At 37.8% G+C, this 13,693-nt stretch overlaps 2 pseudogenes; one reads left to right on the top strand and one right to left on the bottom strand.

Annotated features, from left to right (window-relative positions):
• Positions 1 to 129: 129 nt before the first annotated feature.
• On the top strand, positions 130 to 2,412 carry LOC115229777 (annotated as a pseudogene).
• Positions 2,413 to 11,183: 8,771 nt separating this feature from the next.
• LOC115229778 lies at positions 11,184 to 12,632 on the bottom strand (annotated as a pseudogene).
• Between the last annotated feature and the right edge of the window lie 1,061 nt (positions 12,633 to 13,693).

Here is a 13,693-nt window from a genome sequence, read left to right on the forward strand (position 1 = left end):
ATTTAACAAATAAATAATGTTAGCATTCAGAGTGTTCACGACAATTTTTGACATACTCCATCCTATCACCATCGTCTTGTGAGCTACATACATCCGAGGATCAGTTCTACATTGTTATAGATAAACGAAATGATCAAACCTGATTCTCTATTGGCTCGAGTTTGATTTTAAATGCCAAATTCTCAATAGGGGACCGATGATATCGATCATGTGTCAGTCGAATCCTTGCTGAAGTACACCGTGTGCCCCTTAGATGAGTACTGGTAACACCATGAAAACATTAATTTAAGCACGCATAGAGAATGCACTGTGTTGCACATGGTATGCCTTATTGACTCAACTAACAATTCTTCAAGTAAGAGTTTATATTTCCTCAGTCCAGTGGAGACCTTGCACTTTAACACTCTGCTTCCTTTACTTTGGTTTCATAAAGTAGTTCGGGATTATTCGTCGTTAGTGCCAATTTGGTTGGCTTAAGAATAGAACCAAAACCAGTTGAAATGGAAACTATTTTAATAAATCCTGGGCCTTCGAAGATTAGGTCACGGAATTCATGAAAGATCGACAGACAATCACCTTCGACAAAAGAAAGCAAAACAAACCATAAAATGGTCATTGCTGTAAAGTCTACACAGTAATCTACTTAGGAGTCGAACATTCGTAATTTCCATACTACGTCGAAATTTCAAGTCTTTATAAAATTTTGTTAAAAAACCAAAGTTATTAATATATTTATCAGAATACTAAGTGCAAGATCTTGTTGGAAAAGAGCAACGTTTTACTTGCAGATTTGGGGAGGATGGAGTATTTGAAGGGCGTACTTATGAGGCACATTCTTGGGAGGGAGGCTGTCTTTATGTAGGAAAAGCAGGTCAACTATTATTTTGGCCGTGAGACTTGTGCTGTGGTCTATTCGAGGAGGAAGTTGTGACGGTTTTTGCATTAACTTGCTAAATTGTTGTCGAATTTCGATTCTGATGATTTATAGATAAATTTTTAATAGGTTGACTTGCCTTTCAATGAAAGAATTTAAATTTATAGAATTTAATTAGCAGTTGCTTGGAAATCGTATGGTAGGGTTCTGCTGTAAATATTAAGTCAAACATTCACGACGAACATTATAGCTTTATTGCCGAATGGTACGATGCTACAGCGTCACTTGTGAGAAGTTATAATCTGCGGTTTTATCCAGGAGACTCATCGATTGAGATGGTTCTTTTGTTTCCTCTTAGTTATAGTACGACTTGAAAAGTCACAAAATATTTTTAAAAAGGTCAAAGTTTCCCAACATTGGTCAGAACGACTTTTACTTGGGCGCCATTGTTAACATTTACGGACGGCAGCTGAGTTTAGTGAAATATGGAGACAAATACACAGAAGAAAAATGCAGCCTTGTATCCCAAAGGTTGATTTTCAGATATATTTAACAAATTAGGACTTTTGGCATCATTTATGGAAACGCACTTGATAATTTGGGGAACATTTTGTCACAAATCGAGTTTGCTGATCTTCAAATCGTTAATATCAAAATGGTCAAAATTAGTCAAGAAAACTTGAATAAATTTATTGGAATTCATTTTAGCAAGTAATATTCGATATCGAACGTCGTTTAGCTTTTCAGGAACTGTTGTCGGAGTTGAGATCCTGGGATTCAATTCTGTAGAAAAATGGCTCAAAATCATAGAACAAACCACGTCGGCCTCAAGTCTATGCGAATCTACTAATATTGAGTTTGGGGGCTTTACGGAGCAGAAGAACCGAACGATGCAATGACAAAAAGCGAAATATTTTTTTCATCAGGAAACTTTGAAATGACGGCAAAACTCGAAAAATGCACGTGTGCCGTAGTGAAGCCGCATGCGATCAAAAATAGTCAGTTTCGTTATATTACGATATTTACTATGCGATTTGAGAAAGTAAATATTCTTAGGGAAATTGGGCTCAATTATCGAGTACATTGAAAATAACCATTTCCAAATCTCTGCTTTAAAAATGTTTTATTTGAACAAGGAAATGTGTTGCGAATTTTTGGAAGTGTACAAAGGTTTTCTGGTTAGTTTTCATCAAAGGTGTTGTTGGCGAATATTCAGAAATGGTCCAAGAATTGTCGAATGGGCCTTGTGTGGCCCTTGAAATACAATGTCAAGAGGTCTCCGATGTTGTCAATTGCTTTCGATCATTTTGTGGGCCTCACGATCCGGTTAATACTTATTGCGCATATTAGGAAATCGCGATACATTTAAAGCCAAACACTCTAAGAGCCAAGTTTGGGAGTAATGTCGTCAGAAACGCAATCCATTGCTCAGATTTACAAGAGGACGGTGTCTTAGAAGTATTTGTGGATTAACAAATTAAGGTCGAGTATTTTTTCCGAATACTTGCCAAATAATTAAGTTCTAACATTTTGGCTACTAAATATTACGTTTCAGTACTATTTTGAATATCTATTTAAAGTCGATAATTAAAAATTCCGATATTAATTAAACTTCTGGTCGTTACATCCTCTATTCGCAAAGTGATTCAGGTAGGCAAGCCCCCCTCTTTCCTTTCGAGGTACTAACAGGCACGGCCGATGTTGAAGATACACTTATTTGGTGATAAATCTTGCTTATTTTTTGTCCAGTTCAAGCGTTCTTTCCCACGTTTCAACTCTGTTTCTATAACATTTTCTCACATCTAGTGGCACAATGATCAGCGGTCTCCTTCCATCTCATGCAGTGGGAACACATTGAGTTATGTTTTGGTAAGAATAAATTTTTATTTTGCACGAGACAGAATAAGTCTTCAAACCGTGGGTATTGCCTTTGACCAGCCAGTGACTAAAATTTTTGACATTCACAAAATCCTCTGTACCACTTTTGTATAGATAAAATGAAGACATTTAAAAAAATCTGGTTTAGTAGGTACCTGTTCTGGACACCGATCACCAGTTGTTCGTCACCCCTATGTAGAACCACCCTCAAGGAGTGGTTTCTCCATTTATGACATCAAGCATCTGTTCGAAGATTGACTCATGAAGTGATGTGAACTTACAAAAGAAATTATACACACCATCGCAGCCTGGGACCTTCTAATTTGGAAAAATTTAACGATCTCCTGAAATAAACATTTCGAGACTTGAACTGTCATGCTTTCTACTCCAGTCTTCCTCTTCTAAATCTGCACAATCTGACCACTCAACTTTTTTTTCCGCCACATATTCTCCCAATATGTTTCACACTCTTCACTATCCACTTGGATAAGGTCTTCAGTCTTGCCTCCCTTCAATTCTCTGTAAAAGACTTTTTGATTAAGCTCAAATTTTTGATCATCTCGTCGGAATCCTTTTCTTGTCTCGTGTGATGATAACCTCTTTTTAATCACCATGATTTTTCATTAATTAAAAAGGTTATTCTTGCTCTTTCGCCAGAGTTTTTCTTTTTATATTCAACAAGAGATAATCATGGAAAGCAAGTGATTTTTTTAGTCGTGAGTAATTTTGCAAAGAACTTTTCGATATAGCTAAGCCTTGTTCTCGACTGCTCAATTTTTCTCTTCATATTATGTCACAGGCGCAGCGAGCGACCGAGCGTAGCGAGCGACCACACAATTTCTAGATGCAATCAATCAAACAATTTATAAATTGACAAATACCCAGGCTGGTATTTGGGTTTGAATATATTCGATAACAAAAATTAAAATCGATGCCAAAGCAGAATGTGCTTTAAAACCGATTTCATAAATAAAAATAATATTTAAAAATTTATAATTGATATTTTAGAATAATGAGAAAAAATCTAAATGCTTCATAATTTATTAAAATGTCAAAACAAGAATCTTCTGAAGGAGCAAGCCTGTCTGCACAGTTCATTTTTGATTAGAAGACCTAATTTTAGAGATTGGAACGAGAAATAGCAATGAGATCTGTCAAATTATTACCCCCCCACAACCTAAACCAAATTAGCGTTCAGTATTCATTGATTTTACTTTTTCTATTAAGGTCTACTTATAAATTATTTTATGGGATTCAATGGAAAACTTAAGTTATTTCAATTTTAATTTTAAATCATGTTAAAATTTTAAATAATTTAATAAATATATTTGTTGATGACAGGCTTGTTAGGTGTCAAAGTCGCGTCTAGCGCTCGGTCGCTCGCTGCGCCTGTGACATATTAATACTCCATATTAATACTCCAAATCGACTTTTTAGAATTTTTCAGGCTCAATATTTGATAGCACATTTATCCAGCATAAACTATTGTCGGAATCTGGTCCTATAGGTTAGATGGATTCTCGTTAATATTCGCAGATACCATACGATTAATACACTCCAGTAGAGATTTAGTTTGAATGAGGAATATTTTTTGTACACAATCGGAGGGAATGATCGATCGACAATATTTCTTTCAACTTTTACACGAACGTTAGCTTAGAGCGAGCAAACAGTCCTGCATCACTCCCACTTGACGAGAAATTCAAAAACCATCTAGAGGCGCTTGACGTGGAAGAAAAGGTAAAGGCATATATATTTAGACATTGGTGTTTCGGAAGACCTTAGAGACCATGCAAGTCGAGACTGGTTATCGATGCCTGTAGAGCAGGGGTGTCAAACATGCGGCCCGCGGGCCGCATGTGGCCCTCGAAAGACATAGGTGCGGCCCTCAACGTAGTTTGCCAAACATAAGTGCGGTCTGATTTAATGGCTATAAAATGCAAAAAATTATTTTTATTTTTTTACATTTAATTAAATTGTATTTTTATATCGTGTTTGTTGGTGTCACGTGCTTCTTCTGGAATAAAAAAGAAACGGTGCTTGAAAGATGAACGGAGAACGTTTCAAGATAAATGGGAACTTTTCTATTTTTGCACAATCGTTGATGGAAAAATATATTGTTTGATATGTAACAAGTTTATCGCTATACCGAAAGAATACAACCTAAAGGGGCATTATCAATCTAATCATTTATCATAAAATTATTTCGAAGTTATTAAGTTGTTTATTAACCAAGAAGGTCCAATACGTGTTTCAAAGCTAAATGAATTGCGAAAAAATTTATCTGCGTTAAAAACTCATTTCACAAAAATCATAATCGAATTACTGCATTAGTCACTGCAAGCTATGAAATCAGCAGAATGCTTGCAGTAAATGGAAACTCATATTGTGATGGTGATTTCATTAAGCAATGCCTTGTAAAAACAGCGAATATTATTTGTCCAGACGACGCCCACTTGTTTAAAGATATTTCATTAACAAGAAATACTGTTGCCGAACACATTAATGAAATGGCATTGAATTTGAAACACCAATTAAAGTCTGATTTGTTAAAATTCGAATATTTTTCAATCGATGAAACAGTCGACGTTGTTGGAATTGCACAATTAGCAATATTTTTTAGATCCTGTGATTCAGATTTTAATATTTATGAAGAATTTCTCGAACTGGTACTAATGCACGATACTTACAAGTAAAGATATCTTTATAAAACTACTACAAATTCTTTTTGAATATGGGTTTGATTTGAAGAAGCTTGTATGTTTATGCACTGATGGTGCCTCGAATATGGTTGGACGACATGCTGGGGTTGCCGCTAAATTGCGAGCTGAAATAGAAAAGGTAAATCCCGGGTCATCATTTGCTCATTTTCATTATATTATTCATTAGCAATATTTGTGCACAAATTATTCATCATAATAAATATCAGAACTAATATTCCCTTAATGAAAAATTATTATAAATGCGGCCCTCGAAGCGAAATTGTTACAAAATGCGGCCCTCAAAGCGAAATGAGTTTGACACCCCTGCTGTAGAGGATGTAGCCCCTGAATCTAGACTGCGCGTTGACATGGATCGCTCCATCCGTGCATTGAACGTGGACCCTAAGAAGATGAGACTTATTTAACAAAAACTACAAATTACCAAAACGGAAACTGAATAAGTATTAATTATTTCTCTGTCATTTCTAGTCTTTTTCAGAGTAATTGTCTGTATTTTGAAAACTTAGTTCGATCATACGGAAGTCCATATATTTTCCGAAGACTGTAGAGACCAGTCAAGGTAAGGACAATGAGAAAATCTTGACTTTAGTTTTGTAAATCAATTGTAATTCAATGTTATATTTGTGCTGTTTTGCACAGTTTAGCCATTAAAGTGAGTTTTTTCATAAACTTAAGGAAAGCCCTACATTTGCCTATTTAACTATAATAATCACAAAAATCAAATTAAATTGTAACTTTATGTAACCAAGATGAAAAGTATACATAAAATAAACAATTATTATCTACATGCCCGCTTTCGTTGAATGGCTCTCTCGACGTCCTTCAGCTGCCTCTCCAAGCGTTCCCTCAAGCTACGTTTGCTCCTTCTATCGACATCCCACCTGAAATGCCTCCAATCTCCAACACCTCGTCTGCTTCCCACCCACAAACTCCCTTCCCCGTCTCAGCAAAGGGCGATTTGTATCAGCACTAACAGCCTCCGACTTGGCAGAACAAACTCGCTTCCTCTGTTCTGTATTCTCATCCGAGTAGGAGGAAGAACACGTCGACGATCGACGGGAAGAACAGCTGGAGAACATTACGACACTCCCAACCAGGACTCGGCAGACTGTTCGATCGCATCCCTCAATTTGAGTCTCATTCTCTTCTCTTCTAAATCCTCCTCACTTTCCCGCCTTTCATCTGCCTCTTTCACAGCCTGTCTTTTATACAAAAAGTCACTCTTTTGGCGCCTAAAAGGGCTCGTTCCCAAAGTGAATCCGATTGGGGTACCTTTCAGGTGAAAGGGAGAAATACCTCGTCCATTTTCGGAGGGTTATATGTCACGTTGCTGTGAAATACTTCAAAATGGAGGAATTGAGTTTACCATATTTCTTTTCAACGGTGGGGTTGAAAGCGATCTCCGAGTTTAGATTCGGGACTTGTTTTATTTCCCCCTCGTCAGAGAACTCCTTGTCGGTGTTAATGAACCCCTACCCAGTCGTCTGCTCCATCCCCAGTGCCCTGATCTCGTGGATTGATTTCTCCCTCCTATTGCATGAAGAAATATGTCTTAACGTCGTACGAATCTTCCTTTTCATGAGACAAATTCAAGTCCACAACCATTACTATTGGTTGAACGATTATTTATTTTGCTATTAGCTCACCAAATGTTCAAGTATTTAAACAAATTTTAAATTCTCCGATATTATATGTTTTAAATAAGAAAAAATCTATTGTCCCTTATTGTTTTGAATATATTTTCCCATATCCCATAACGCTCTGTCTTACTGTTTTGCTCACCTCTGAAGATTTCTGAAAACGTTCTGCCTCTGATCTACCTACACGTGATTTACCGACGTGATTTTATGGCAAAGTCATTCCTACCTCGTTATTTAATCTAACAATCAATGATTAATTAGTTACTTGATAAGAATGTTTTTGAATTTTTAAAATTACCACGAATATTTACGAATGAAATTTAGATAGATTTTAATGTTTCTGTTCAAGATTTGTTTTACCATAAAAGCTGCCAAAACTTTAAACGCGCGTTGACGACGTAGGACTCCTTTCCATTTCAAACTTTCCATTTCAAACCAAAAAAATCATTTCAAATTTGAAAAAAAAGATTTTTTTATCATTTAAAAATAGATCTGAATATCAATTCATTAAATCGATACTAATGAAATATTAATTATTAGTTATTTAAGTAAAATTAAAGCAAAAACAATTTACAATCTAACCTCTTTTTGAAGCACCTAGTTCTGGGTTTAAAAAAGTGTTTTAAAGTGTTTCCCAAGGTAAAGGGGTTTTTTGATATTAACAAAAAAATTAACGTTTTGTTAGTTCAAAACCAAAAAGATGTTTTTTTCAATTTCATTTAACGATTTTAGTCTTTACTTGGAAAATAATCTGCTATTTACACTCCGCATTTGTACTTTTGAATTAATCGATTCAACTCTTATAGTCTAGATAAGTTTTTTCTTATAAAAATGGTTTGTGAGATCGTGAATGAAGTCATTCCAATCATCAATTCGAACATCAATCAATTTGAACATTGTGCTGTCGTAATCGGGAGTCTTCAATACCTTCAGTAGGGTACTGATTGCAAATTGCTAAAATTAGAGATATTCGAATCGAGAACTTGAAATATCTAAGTTGGATCCAGGCAGTGACAGGATTTTTTGTCTTCGACGTTCCTGGTGAATTAAAAACTCTTGATTTTCTTGAAAATTTAGAGTATGTTGGGGAACTGTATTTGTTACGACTGAGAAATTTTAGGTTCGGACACAGCTCAGTGTCTATAAATCCTCAAAATAAGAAAATTGGGATTTAAGAAATTTGACGCGGCGGCCTGGATATAAAATTGCCGAAAGTCTACTGCGATCAATTCAATTACATCCAAGATTAATAACAATGTTTTGAAATTAATATGCCGACTTATTTTGCGGCAATAATATGGGTTTATTATTGTTCAGATTGGCTTTCATGAACTCCTCTTTTTGTGATTCTTGTTTTAATAATTTCTTTTGGTTTCGTTTTGCTTTATTTCATTTAATCAAGGTTTTAATCAAAAATTAATTTTCTGACACCGATTAGTTAACCAACCTTCTGGAAAGTTGTCTTTCCGGGTGTGACCCGCTGTGTTCTCTCATGGAAGCGTTCAGTCGAGGCTGCAGTCAATAGAGATAGCTTCCAGTTTCCACGTCTGTTTAAAGATTCATTTGCTAGTAATTAAACGAGAATTTATACAATGTCAAATGACTATCGGGGTACATCAACTCAAAATCCCACCTCCGACGAGTTTTATAGATCAGAAAAAATACTGAAAGACAGAGAGACATGAACACTCATCTTCGTGCAGTATATATTTCTCTATCAATAATAGGAAGGAACCTTATCCTTCATAAGACATTTAGCAGAGTAGGTGAATATTTCCTGAATTTTAATATTTCCAAAACGAGCATTTTTATGATATTTATAAGTCAATTACGACAGCACTGTAAATGAGTCACAGATTATTAAAATTAGTTATTTTCACCAAATGCCTTCTATTCCTGGTCTTTTGTTTGAGTAATCCTTAGATTGCAGCTTGTCAGATCTTGTACATTGCAGGCTCCGTCACGAAACACTACCACGGACAGAATGACTACTTTACTACAGTGTACATGCTTTACACAGGAGGGGTCTTCTTCCTTCTGGGAGCCCTCGTTGGAGGATTTGGTATCTGGAATCCTAACAAACTCATATTTTATTTGGTAATTGAAGTTTGATGAGGATATAGCTATTGTTAGTACTACTCGCAGTCACCACCTGGTCATCCTTCTATTCAATCTCCTTTTTTACGTTAAGAAAAAAGTGACTTATTCGAGATTATTTCTCAGATCAACAAACACTTGATCACTAGTATTCAAGATGCGGTCGATGGGTATATCGAGCCCCTGAACATCCTTCAAGACTATGTCAATGTGGTTGATGTCAACGGGACTTGCAGACCAAAAGGATCCTGTCAGATGACTGTCTCGAACGCAACAGTACTAATCATACTCATTCCAAGAGCTGTGGAGAGATTATTGCTAAAAATATGAATCGGATTTTTTCATTGTCACAATTTTGACCACCTCCTTGGCTGTTTTCGCGGTAGAATATTTCTAATTATTATTTTAGAGTTTTTCCTTTGTTGTGCTGATCATTTCTAATAGGTTGCTAATATAAAATATATTTTAGGTACTTTCTGCAAAATTAAATTCCTTTTCACTAATTAATCTTATTTGACTATTAGTTATTGACAAATAAAGGACACTTTTAATAGCTGAAATGACTAACGATTTTAATATAAATAAAATAATGATCAATACTGTACTCAATTAATTATCTGTTAACAGCAATAACACGGAAAAAAGAGGTTTGCCGGATTAATGGGAGAATTAGGGTAAACTAGCCACTGTCTTTCACAATTAAACTACCGTGTCTTAAACTATTTTAATTTCTATGTTTGCATATTTTTTAGATTTGTCTACTTAAGTATTACAAATGATTTGCTCGAATGTAATAATTGTTAAATAATAAACTTTTGAAAATGTGTGATGATGTTGTCCGTCTTTTGATCACCGGAGCTTCAACGGAAACAGCTTACGCAGCTATCTTTCAAATTGGTCTCTCACCTATATTTCCAACAAAAGTAATTAAATTTCAAAATTAATTGCAAAAAGAGACTTGTAATCATACTTTTCGACTTTGTAAGATATCAAACACACCTCCTCGAACTGGCTTCCATGTTCCATTCCTGCCGACTCCCCCACCTCCACGGTCCTCCCTTCCTAACATTCCCAGACATCCACGCCACCTGCGACGAAATGGAGGCCTTCTCCAACATTGACTACGCTCTGCTCCTCGCCTCAGAGCTGGACTCGGGCAGAAATAAGAGCGGACAAGAAGAGATCCTGGAGTCAGTAAACCTCTACCGTCACTTTGGACGGTTCATCGACGCGTACTCCCCCAGACACTGCAAGGTCGTTGAACAAGTCATTCCAGTTTATAATCACCGGCTGTCAAGCCAATTTGAACGCACAGTTTTGTAAGAATAACGCAGGAAATGTGTCGCCGAGGAACTTCACGACAGTCCTCGCTCTCTCGGGGAACAGGGCGGCTGCTCAGGTGGGAAGTAAGTCACACGACCAAGATTGGTCTGGAAGTAAAGACTCCGCCTTGGAAGGTGAAGAACATCATAATTTGGGGCAACTCGTGCAACACGCAGTTCTGTGATGTCAAGTTCGCCACTTTTGACGACAAAAAAATAGTCAAGTACGCCACTGAGCACTGGAGGAGGCATTGCTTGCCCAGAGTAGTCCCTCAGAGATATTGTAGATCGTCCAGAAGAGGAACGTGGACATAATCGCCCACTTGTGTGCTCCCCCAGCCATGTCTGTGGCCAGTGCGGTGGCCAAACACCTGACGTGTCTTCACCAGGGGACTCCTCCGGTTTGTGGGTTGTGTGAATGGCAGTCCGAGTGGGTGTCGATGGGGGTGGTGTCGGATGGGTCGTATGGAGTGGACGAGGGGGTGGTCTTCGGGTTTCCTGTGTGTGTTGAGAACGGGCAGTGGAGCATTGTGCAGGGTCTACAGATTGACGACTTCACAGAGGAGAACATTGCCAATTCCCTCAGAAACTTCAAAGGCTCGATTGGTGTGGTGATGAATTCGCCGCGGATTGCATAATTGTTTTAAAATATTTAAATGTTAGTCATAATTAAAAATTCTCAAACTCCTTGGCACAGCGGTCGATGCTGGAGATTTTGATGGGGTCTTCCTCGTAGCTGTCAAAGTTGCTGGCGTCCCCCTCGTTCTTTATTTTGGGAACAAACGTGGCCTCCACCTGCCCGTAATGACACCACATCACTTTTTTCTCGTATATTTGAATCCAGTCGACCGGGTTGAACCATTTGTGGTTCTTGACGTCGTTCACCCCGTTTTTTAAATTCCCATATCTCCTCGACAGGTCACTCTGCAGAAGGTTCCTGATCAAGTCCTTCAAGTCCGTGCTCATGTGGGACGGGTACCTCACCTCAATGCTGTCAATAACCACATCACTTTTCCAGCCACTATTTTTTCGTATATTTGGATGGGAATGTCTGCGAAAAAGGGTGGGTAGCCTGCAGTCATTTCGTAAATCAGAATCCCCAACGACCACCAGTCCACGGACTCGTTGTAGCCCTGCAATGCCCTACGCCCTCACCTTGCTCAGAATGATCTCCGGGGCCAAGTACTCGGGAGTCCCGCACAGTGTGTACGTGCATCGCTGGATTCGTTTGGCAAATCCAAAGTCGGTTATCTTCAGGTACCCGTCCGCACACACGAGGATGTTTTCGGGCTTCAAGTCCCTGTAGACAATGTTCAAATAGTGCAGGTACTGGAAGGCCAGCACCACCTGAGCTGCGTAGAACCGGGACTGTGACTCACTAGGAGTGAGAGTCCACCCCAACCTGAACCGACCTGCTTTGCGGAGATGGGAGAACATTTCTCCCCCGGGCACGAATTCGAGAAGGAGGTATAAATTGGAGTTGTCCTTGGTATTAAAGTAAAAGTGTACTTTGAAGGAAGCCCACAACTTGATCATGAAGGGAAAGTTGATGGAAATGAGGATTTTCTTTTCATTGAGAGTGTGCTCGACTTGTTTGAGTCGCACGATCTGGACTGAGGCAAGCACACCACCTTGGGTTTGTCCAAAATTTTGATGGCAAAATATCCGTCGGTCACCTTGCTTTTGGTGAGCATAACTCGGCCGAACGACCCCGTCCCCAGTGTCTTGATGTGGCTAAAGTCCTCCAATTTGTGACTCGTCTGGGATGCTTGGAGGGAAACTAAAAACCGGATTGGACACGTTCTCTTGGAATTTTTTGAGAAAGTCAGTCTTGGCTTCGGAAAGGAATTCCTGCACTACAAAAATAAATTAAATTGATGGTCGATATTGACAATCAATACACGGAAAGTGATTGTATTTGATTATATTTGGTTGCTATTGATTACTAGTATGGATTCCCCTGCATAGGGACCTCACCCTACCGCCCAAACTACCCTGAAACTACTCTTATCAATAGGGAATTGTCTATTTCATAGTCTGCTGGGACGACCGTTGAATTATTTATGCTTACCGCGTTCGTGTCCTGGCTTCTTTCCATGCGATGTACCCATTCTATTATGTTACTGAATAATTTTTAATAAGTCAACCAATTTGGATAGGAACAAAACAATTCAATTGTGTATTAGATGTTCTTTTATTTGTTTTTATTGACAAACAAATATTAAACACTCATAATAATTATTATAATTATAAAATTAAATTAATGAAATTTTATTCTGAACAAAATAATGTATAAAGCTGAGTAAACATAATAAAAGGACCCCACTATGACACCTCTTTGGACTTTAATTTATTTAACCCAACAGTTAATGATTAATTAGTTGATTCCAACAATCCTCAAGATCTTTCTCAGCTTTTCCCGATGTTGGACGCTGGACCTACGCAAGTGCTGGACGGGCGGTGAGGAGTTTTATGAAGAATTGAATCGGGGATATCTGTGGACTTAACCACAGGAATTGCTTCCAGGCAAACAAGTTCAAATGAAAACATAATTTAGTGCTGTTAAATTAATTACAGTAGAGGTGTAATATTTTATTTACCTAAATGAAACCTGTGTTGAAATTGTGAAAGCTTTGCATCAAATTAGGACTCGTCTCTACTCTCAGTGAAATGTTCTCCCAGATTTTTCAAAAATATGCGTCATTTTAAACAAAACAAATTTTCTGGCAAGGATTTTTCGAAATCTCCCTTCTTACCAATGACAAAGTAATGACCATCCAATCATACTCTCTCTTTTCTAACAAGCGGGTCATTTCGGTAGATAACTACAAAGTTCCCTACTTGTCAAAGTAAAGACATTTTATTTGCCCGCATTCAGGCCCCTAACACATTGGTGCCTGCATGCTTCCTACAAGTTGGGGATATCAAATCACAGAGACTATTGGCCAATGTTATCAGGCCCGTTATAAAATAGCAAAATAGTCAACATGTAAATTGAACACTCCAAAAATCGAGAAAAACAAACAGAATTAGTTAGCCTTGCCTGCTTTGGGACGTCTATGTTTGGCAGACCACTGATGGCGAAGAGCCTTGAAGGCATCGAAATTCTTTTCGGCATCAGTGACAAGTCGAGGAGGTTCGGACTTGGCCTGTGTGATG

Source organism: Octopus sinensis, unplaced genomic scaffold (assembly GCF_006345805.1).
Source record: "Octopus sinensis unplaced genomic scaffold, ASM634580v1 Contig13674, whole genome shotgun sequence".
Lineage (NCBI taxonomy): Eukaryota > Metazoa > Mollusca > Cephalopoda > Octopoda > Octopodidae > Octopus > Octopus sinensis.